Here is a 9,571-nt window from a genome sequence, read left to right as displayed (position 1 = left end):
TGTTGATGAAATTTCATTGAAAATGGTGTTGGGGATCCTAGGACCTGCAATTCTCAGAGATACTCCGTATCCCGCCATGGATGGAAGTGTGTTCCTGACAGACAGACAGATCTGGAAGACAGACACCAGTGCCTTCTAGCACATGTGATGAGGAGGGGCACAGACCATCATGACTGGTGACCTTGGTGGGAACACCCTCCCTGGCACCTCTAGTGAGGCTGGCTAGGCGAGCAGCTTGGCCTCCTTGGCTTCAGCATCCCCCCCTTCCTCATGGAGGAAGAGTCAATGGCAGTGCCCAGCGTCCTGAAGTCGTGAAAGAAGAGAATGGGTCATCAGCACTGACCCCGTCATGATTTTAACTATTTCAATTCAGTATTTCACATGGGTGTATGTTGAGTCCTTTTTATGCACATTGGCTTACTAAAGTTTGAAGTTATAAACGAACACTGAGAAATAATTTAGTGACAAAATGACTCTATCAAGAATTATAGACTTTTTTTGGTTGTTGAAGATAAATAATGGTGCAGCTGTACTGGGGTTTCCTTCCAGTGGACAGGTCAGGGATGTGGTGGTCGATGAGCCTATAAAAGCAAACTATGGCCAGACTGTGAAGACGCTTTTGTGTATGGAGGAGGGGAGCTTTGGAGTGTGTAGGCAGTAAGGAGCTATTTCTGTTTTATTTTTAAAAATAATGAAAATGACTTATTTGTTTGTTTTTGATGTTGTTTTAAATGTTTGTCATTCTCTTTATCCATAAATATTTACTTAACACCCTCAAAATACCAGACACTAGCTAGGTTTGCAATATTCATAAATCACTTGTGGTAATTTAGCTTATATTTGGTGCAGCAGATAGAAGAAGAATGAGCAAGTAAATGAGTGGATACAGCTTGTGATAAGAACTACGAGAAAACAAGGGGCCGTGATTTGCCTAGTGTGGGGACAATTTCCAGTACCGAGTGGCATGTGCAGAATTGGTGTTGCTAAGGTGGATAATTTTAAGCTCAGCTTTAGAAGGGTTTGATTCTCAGCACCACACAAAATAAATAAATAAATAAATAAAGCTACTATGTCCATCTCTAAGTAAAAAATGTTCAAAACAAAACAACAACAACAAAAGGAAAATCAACTCCGAAAGGGAGTCTGTCTGTTTTGTTCTCTGACACATTCTGAGGACTCAGAACAGGGCCTGGCACAGCAGCTATTCAGGGTTTATGTACTGACCAGGTGAATGCCTAGTGGATGGATGAAAGGTTATTGCTGAAGTGGCTGATGTGGAAACCTGAGTGTATTGGACGACCGCCAGGCAATATTTGAAGGAGACTAGCAAGAATATAGATATTACCTGGGGACCTGGGCTAAATACTCCAAAGGGGCAGTTCAATATTTTGTAGAGTAAGAATTCTCTCCCTATTCCTGCATCTTGAGCCCCTTCAGCCACAGCAACTATTGAAATTCCAAAAGTATACTATATATTTAAAGTAATCAATTCATTTTAACATATGGGACTGGGCTTGTGGGAAGATAAAGTGTAGTTGTCTAATTAGAGAATTAATGTAGGAAGTAAATACTACAGGAAAGACCCCCATTAGGCTCTGACTGACTATGGTATTTCATTATGCTTTAATTACCCTGGGTGATTTGTGGTTGGAGACAGAGTGCCGTGCATCATGGGAGATTTAACTACTGTGATTTTCCATTATGCTGAGAGCCTGGGTGAGGAGGGGATGAGCTGAACAGGAGGATGCTTCTACAGCTGGAATCAGCAAGGGGCCCTCGCTCCAGAGAAAGGAGGTATGCATTTTGGAGGAAACAAATTTTCTATTAGGTGGTCACAATATATAACTAGTAGAAGTCTAAGGAAGTGGGGTAACCAAGAATCCGAAGAAGCCTAACGCAGGACACTGTGCCTTGATATTATTTGTATGTGGGAGCATGACACGATGAAATCCATTATTCTGCACAATTAAAATGATCTAATAAAAACATTTAAAAACAATCACAAAAAATAAAAGGCCATGGTGACTCATTGGTAGGGGGTTTGGGTCTTCAAAAACAGGGACTGGCTTTGTGTGCTGACTTACTTATAGGTATGAACAGGGGCTTATGACTTCATCCCCTTGGATCCAAATTTCCAGTCTCTATGAGGCTCAAACGATAGAGCATGTGCATTGTACATTTGTGAGAATAAATGCTATGGTTCACTATCTTTTATCAGTCAAATGAGGGAATCAGACCATCTATCTTTCCAACAAGTATTTATCATGCTGCGATGCTTTATAAAACATCTTAATTTTTATTATCTCACAAAATCCTCATAACTCATGAGAAATTAGGTAATGTCCCCCCATTTTCCAGGCCATGAAATTGAGGGAGAGAGAGGTACAGTGTCTTACCCAAGATAATTGAACCAAAGCAAGTTTGTTGGAGAAACCAGCTTTGCAACTCGCCTATAGTAAATCCTGGGCACATACTAGTTATTGTTTGTATTAATATTAGCAAAAGAAATACCAGTAAAAATATCTATTCCAAAAGTCAGCAGTCATGATTTATCCAACAGTACAACAGTGAACACAACCACCAACATACATTGGGGAAAAGATAAAAGCCTTCCAACATGCACAGCTCTACCATCTTTGATGGCTTAGGACTGCTGTGGTTTCCCCTACATTTGATGTGGGAGGACTTTTAAGGAAAAATGGAGTTTGAAGGTGACAGAATAAAAAATAGAAAACCAGATGAACTCAGTAGAATTGAAAAGACACACCTTTCCAAAGTTGAGTATGTCTTTGATAATTAGTAACTCACCTGTATGGTAAATTTATCAATGACTTGCATTGAAGAATCACCATATGATTTTGTAAAATTTATGTATTGAGTCAGAGAGACTTCTGCTATGGAATTAATTCTCACTTATTGGGATATGGTGAGGATACAAAACAGTTACCTGAATTTTTCAAAGCAATCTGGCAACACTGATGTTGGCTAGTAAAATTAATTCATCAGGTGATTATTTATATATCACTACACAAAACTCCTCAGAGCACTCTTAGAGAATGGACTTGGTTAATTTTGTTTTCTTTTATTTAAGTTAAAAACATAAAATTCAAATGTCATAACATATAATGTGGCAATATTAAAATAAAAGTGTAAAGCATATCCAATGTCATTATAAAATATATGTACATAATAAACAGGAATAAAATTAGTTTTCTACTTGGGTTATGTGTCTATGAAGAAGGGTCAGAGGAGTACCCAGAGAGAGGGCAGAACACAAGTCAGGATCAGCTATGTGCTTGGGATATGGTCAGGAAATGAATTTCAGAACAGGCCAGTCAAGGGCAAAGACAGAGGCATAGGCATACTAGAGGGAGAATGGGAGCAATCCCAAGAGACAAATCTTTGGGGTTGTTGCAATAGGCAAAAGATGTGACTTATGCAGTCGAGGGGGAGAAATAAAGAATGTGCCTGCGCTTCTGCCCTTTTCAATGCTTTATTCACTCAAATCACTTGATACAACTTCACTATATAGGTTCTTAATCAAGAAAATGACAATCCTTAATGTTAGGCACTGCAATAGACATAATCCACAGCAAACAACTCTAGATTAATTCTAAGCACTGCAATCACACTTAATCATGACAGGCTCATGACATTCCCTCTGCATGCTGAGTTCAACTGTCAGATCAAAAGTCTCAAGTCCTAGGCTCTAAGTCCAGCAGATGCACACTCACTCAGACCTTAGTGATCAGATCAGGATCCAAAGCAGGCTTCTCCTGGGGTGGAGCTGACAGCTGGTTGAGGAGATGGTCATAGGAAGAATCCTTTTCTCACCAGAGTCAAGAGGCTGCTGTAGAGTTTGAGAGTGGTGAGAACAATGCAGAGGATCAGGCAGATGAGAAGAGTTGGGATGTCAGTCCAGGTCCTCATCAGGCTCTGAGGCTTGTGTGCATCCGGGTGGGCTGGCCGAATGTCTCCTCATTTGCTCCATCATTTATGCTAACTTTTGGGGCTTCTGACCACCTTTGGATCCCCATCAGCTGCTATTGGATTTCTCAGTGCTGTCATTGTCCTGAAATTAAAGCATCTGGTCTGGTGATCCCCACCCTGATTTTCCTGCTTCTTGCTCTTATCAACATGCCGGAGACTTCACTCTGAGTTTGTCAGGGTGAGGAGAAGTGACTTATTTGTGCCTGAGGGCCATACTGGAGGACTCTGTAGGTGTGTCTGGTGAGACTGCAGGTTTCAAACTGGAGTTTTAAAATGGAGTTGCTTAGGCTAAGTCCCAAGACCCTCCTTACAGGGGTAAATAAATCAAGGAATACAGATTCAAGGGAGAATGTGGGCCATCTCCTGACGGGGAGAGAAGAGCCTACAGGTGTGGGATGTTAATATTTATAGAGGAAAGGTTGCTAGAGTCTGGACTAGAAGGGGAGCCACACAATTTCCAACCTGTTTTCCTTTTGCTTGCACATTGCCCTGAAGTTAAAAGAACAGGGTCAAGGATGCAGACTGAGGGTACCCGGCTGAGGATTTACTGTTGTTCTTGGGTGCTCTGTTAATGTTAATGTGCAGGAGTGTCTCTTGCATTTCAAAGGCTGATGGACTCTCCCTTTGAGACTCGGGATCTCTCCCTTTACCTAATTCCTATCTCTGAGCTATTCAAAACTATTCAGAGGGGGACAGAAAACACTTCAGCAAAAGGACACCATGATAGTGGGAATGATATTGTTATTTTATTTTAAACTTCTATCAGGAGCATGGATGCTGTTTACAAAAAAGAAAATGAAACATTATGTTGAAATATGTTATCTCTAGAAAATGGAAAATAATAGGACATTTATTTTCCCTCCTGTGGAGTTGAAGGTAATCTCAATTTCACTGTTTTAGTGCTTTGTAATCTAATGTTACCAACCCTAAGCCATGTCCCTGGAGTTGTAATGCTCGGATCCATTATGGCAGCAGAGTCTCCCTGTCCCTATCTGACTCCAACATGAAAAAAGCAGCAAGCTGTTCACATCTGTCTTATCTTTTAATAATTGTATTTAAAATTATAGTTATTTGTCAAAAACTCTTAAACTTGTAGCTATGGATCTATAAGTTCCATGACCTGTCTCCTCTGGAAAGGGCTGATGTAATTAGAAAGGTTCCATTATCAATCATTCAACTAATGCCTCCCCTTCTCTCTCTCTCTCTCTCTCTCTCTCTCTCTCTCTCTCTCTCTCTCTCTCTCTCTCTCTCTCTCTCATCAATTATGCTGAATATTTTAGACAAAAGATCAGACCAACTCTACCTCCTCTTGGCTACAATGCTGCCATTGTCACTGAGAGAATTTTAAATCTTCCTCTGCAAGGAAGCTTCTTGGGGAGACAGATTCTTTGCAATTGTCAATTATGAGGAGGCTAATTCTTATACTCTTCTTGGAATTAGCAATAGATCATAACAAATGTGTTTAAAGGCAGCCCATTGGAACAAAGCAGTGTTCTCTAATACTTGATAGGTCTATAGTTGTTTTTATTCCTCAGATCAGGATTTTTAGCTTCAAAATTTTACTTAAAGATCTATAAGGGAGCTGTCCCCTTTCCTCCACAGGAGCAGATGAGATGTGTCTGCTGGAAATTGAGCCATGAAGAAGAATTGAATGTCTTTTGATTTATTTATGTTTACTTTATTATAGGTAAAAATGATATTTTGAATTCATACTATGTCTTTCCTATCTAAGCCTCCTGCCTGATCTGAGAGAAGTTGCCTGTCCTAGGTATAACCAGAGAAAGGAGATTTCAAACTCTTCTGCCCATCTCCTGGTATGGAAATTCACATGCAGATGGTTCAAACCTCCCCATGCATGCCCCTGCCCATTGGTTAGCCTCATTTTACCTTCTTACATAGTAACTGACAGTATATATATTTTTTCTCTCTTAAATGATTTTGCAAGAATATGTGGGTCCATATTGATATTTGTTTTTTTTTGAAAACATGACAATAAATTTTCTTACAATGTTTAAATGCATGGAAATCTATCTAATGGGAATGTTTTAAATCAAATTAAATCTCAGCCCCCTCTGATCAAGGGGGTGGCCAATGACCCTGTCATATGGGGACTGCTGGTCATCCCTGGGATACAAGACTATACCTGGGCCCAGGAAAGGGGCGTGGTCTGCAGTCACTGCTGGACGCCTTTCTTCCTGGCCCTTTCCACCCTGGTGCTCTGTGATGAAGTGCCTGGTCCTCAAGCGCTGGCCTTGTATTTAATTCACAAACCATCTGAACTGGGTAAAGGGACCCACATTTGAACAAGAAAATGAGGCAGAGGTGACTTGACAAAAATCACAGAAGCCAGACTTCTCAGGAGCTGGTAATAGGGCTTGAGGACCCGTCCTCCCTCTTTCCTCCCTGACACAGGCAGGTCCACTGTCTTCACCACGGGACACAGGGGTTCCCAGGATGCCAGTCATGGTTCAACTGGGAGAGCCAGTCACCCTACCACTACATACATCCTACTTCCTGGGGACCCCAGAGAGGGTCACAGGGTCGTACAATTCTTGAAGAATTTCAAAAACTTAACAAAATCATTTTAACTGGTATTTTACTCATTACTCGGTGTTGGAATCAGTATTCCACTGTTCTCCTACTTATTTTACTTTCCTTCATTCTCTGTTCTATTTGACATATTTTTTCTTATCTCGTGCCCAGCATAAGGCCTAATTCTTCTTGCAAAGCCTTTAGTTAGAAAAACCTCCATCTTTCTTACTCTACGCCCCCTTTTAATGCCTCCTTCAGACACCTCTCGGGTAATGGCAGTGGGATTTTGACAGCATTCAGATTCTGCATCATCCCTTCTAAGGTGCTTCCTTAAGTAAACTGTTTAGACCCCGTTTTCCTTGGATATATTTTTCCACATTCCATCCATCTCAGAGCTACTCTGAGGTTCCATTTTGGAGTTTCAAATAAAAGTAATTAAAAGCTTTAAGTATGAAGATTCTTGGGGAGTAAGTATACCACAGGATAACAAGCTTTGCTGCTTGGGTAGTGGGGTCATGGTAAGAGAAATAACCATGTTTTTTTGAAAAAAAATTTTTTTTCTGAGTTGGATTATTTTGATCCATTGACACTGAGGTAATATTGATGGTACAGGGAATCCTTCAAGCAACTTCCATACATTTCTACTTAAAATTTCCTGGGAGATATTCTGGCACATCCAACTCTATACTTATTTGATTCTTGCAGAACCATGAAACCTTACCTGAATGACTTCACTGATTTCAGTGGTCTCTGCCTTGACATGGGCAGGTGGGCCTAGCTTGTGCTGGGGACTGTTCATGAGCTCATGCACTTCAATCCCCAGCATGGCTGAGTGGCTTCCATGTTCAGAAAACTCTTCAGAACAGAGGGCAAGCCCTGTGCTTATTGACTCAGTCACACAATGACTGTCCCTTAGTCCAGGGTGTGATCGTGTATAAGTGTTTTAATCAAGCCACTCTCTGCCATGGCCCCTGATTTTTTTAAAAGAAGTCCTGGAATGTCATGTGTGGAAGAGGATTAGTAAAGAAGGGAGATATTGCAGTCCACAAATCCACTGGAAACTCCAGCTGTCTTATAGAGACGTTCTGAAGTGGGAGAGAGAAAAAAAGAATGAGAGAGGAAGAAAGAAAGAAAAGAGGAAAGTGAAAGAAACACAAAGCTCTAAAGTATGGATTGAAGAATAAAGAGCCAGTATTGGTAAAAATGCTTTGTGCCAGAGGAGGAGGACACCCTCCTGCCCCCCTGGAACCCTCTTTTCCTACTTCTTTCCAGATCTGGCCCCTCTCATCCTTTACTCCTGAGCGACATTGCTAACCAAGGCTCCTCAGACTCTTCCATGATTCTGTGATCTTTCTTCCTCTCATTCCTTACACAACATCAATCATATTATGTAACTAACTTCATAAGTCAATGTCCTTTTGTTTACTTGTCTGTTTTCTGTCAGTCCTTTTGAGAAATTTATGAAGGCAAGATTCACAATTACTTATTTTTTTTCATTGTTTTAGTTCTGTTCCTGGCATAGAAATGTCCAATAATGTATTTTAAATATTATGTAGTTAATTGTGAATGGACAGTGCTTATTTTGGTCCAGGTAACAATATTCAATGTTTTATAGGCATTTACTTAGTTCTAACAAAGGAACCTATGAGACAGGCAAATTATTCTTTGCAATGGAAACTGGAGGACGTGAGGTTGCATTACTTGCTCATGGTCACCTTGCTAGTAAACAGCAAGGCAAAATTCAACCCTAGGCTGGCTGACTCTGGAGTCAGTGCTCTGAACCCCTAAGTATGCTGCACCACTGAAATATTTCTGAATGAGTGAGCTAATGACTAAGGGAATGAATGGCCTCTGACTCACAGGCCGGGACATAGTGCATGGCATCAAATATCACCTTTAATTTAAATTAGGCAATTCATATTGATTACCTAATACCTGCCAGGCCCTGCTGGCACTGTGGGAAATCACTAGCAAAAAGGAATATAGTTCTTCTTCCCCTCTATCCAATTCTGTCTTCAGTATGACTTTGAAAAAAGACTCTTCCCATTAAGAGATAAGATCATTTCTTGGTTCTTTGAAGCCAGGCTAGCCGTATGATTATTTTGACCAGTAGGATGTGAGGGAAATGTCAGGCCAGTTCTAAGGCTTGGTCTAATGCTAAAACAGAGAAACCAAGGAACGGAGGTCTTGGTACCAGGGCCATGTTCTACCAAGATCCTTTGAACTAATTCTCAATGGGATAGGCAAAATAAACATGAAGTGGAATTTGACAGTTTCAACGTATTTTAGTGAATGCTCAGTCCTATACCTTTCCAAGGTTGTAGGTCTGATGGGAAAAAGTTTTCTCCCTTAACCCTCACACTTAACTTAGAATACTTTTATGACCAGATGTATAGGAACTTTCCACCATATTCCTAGAAGTTCTCCACTTGACACCAACTGGGATCATTTAAATCAATTTGGTTCTGAGTCTATTTACCTGGTGGTGATGCCAGATCTCAGTAGGTGAGTGTTCAGTTCCACTAGACAACCCACTCATTCTAATCACAGTAGGGGATTGTCATCAGGACCAATAAGCTACCACCAGAGTTTCCACCTGGAGTTGATTAATTTGCTAAGAAAGCTTAAGGAATGAAGGGAAACACTTATGTAGCCAGTTTGCTATTAAGAATACACATGAGATTCCTTATAAAACTTGAACTGGAGCAACCACTTGCCCTAGTTATTCCACTCCTTGGTTTATACCCAAAGGACTTAAAACCAGCATATTACGGTGACGCAAGCACAGCAACGTTTTTAGCAGCTCAACTCACAGTAGCTAAATTATGGAACCAACCTAGGTATCCTTCAGAGCATGAATAGATAAATAAAATGTGGTACATATACACAACAGAATATTACTCAGAAGAATAAAATGAAGATATTTGCTGGTAAATGATCAGAACTAGAGAATATCCTGCTAAGGGAAATAAGCCAAGCCCCCAAAACCAAAGATGGGTAGTTCTCTCTGATAAGTACATGCTAACCCCAAACAAAGGACGGTGGAGAG

Source organism: Ictidomys tridecemlineatus, chromosome 7 (genome assembly GCF_052094955.1).
Source record: "Ictidomys tridecemlineatus isolate mIctTri1 chromosome 7, mIctTri1.hap1, whole genome shotgun sequence".
NCBI classification, from domain to species: domain Eukaryota; kingdom Metazoa; phylum Chordata; class Mammalia; order Rodentia; family Sciuridae; genus Ictidomys; species Ictidomys tridecemlineatus.
The sequence above is the reverse complement of the archived record's forward strand: the minus strand, read 5'-3'. Positions refer to the sequence as shown.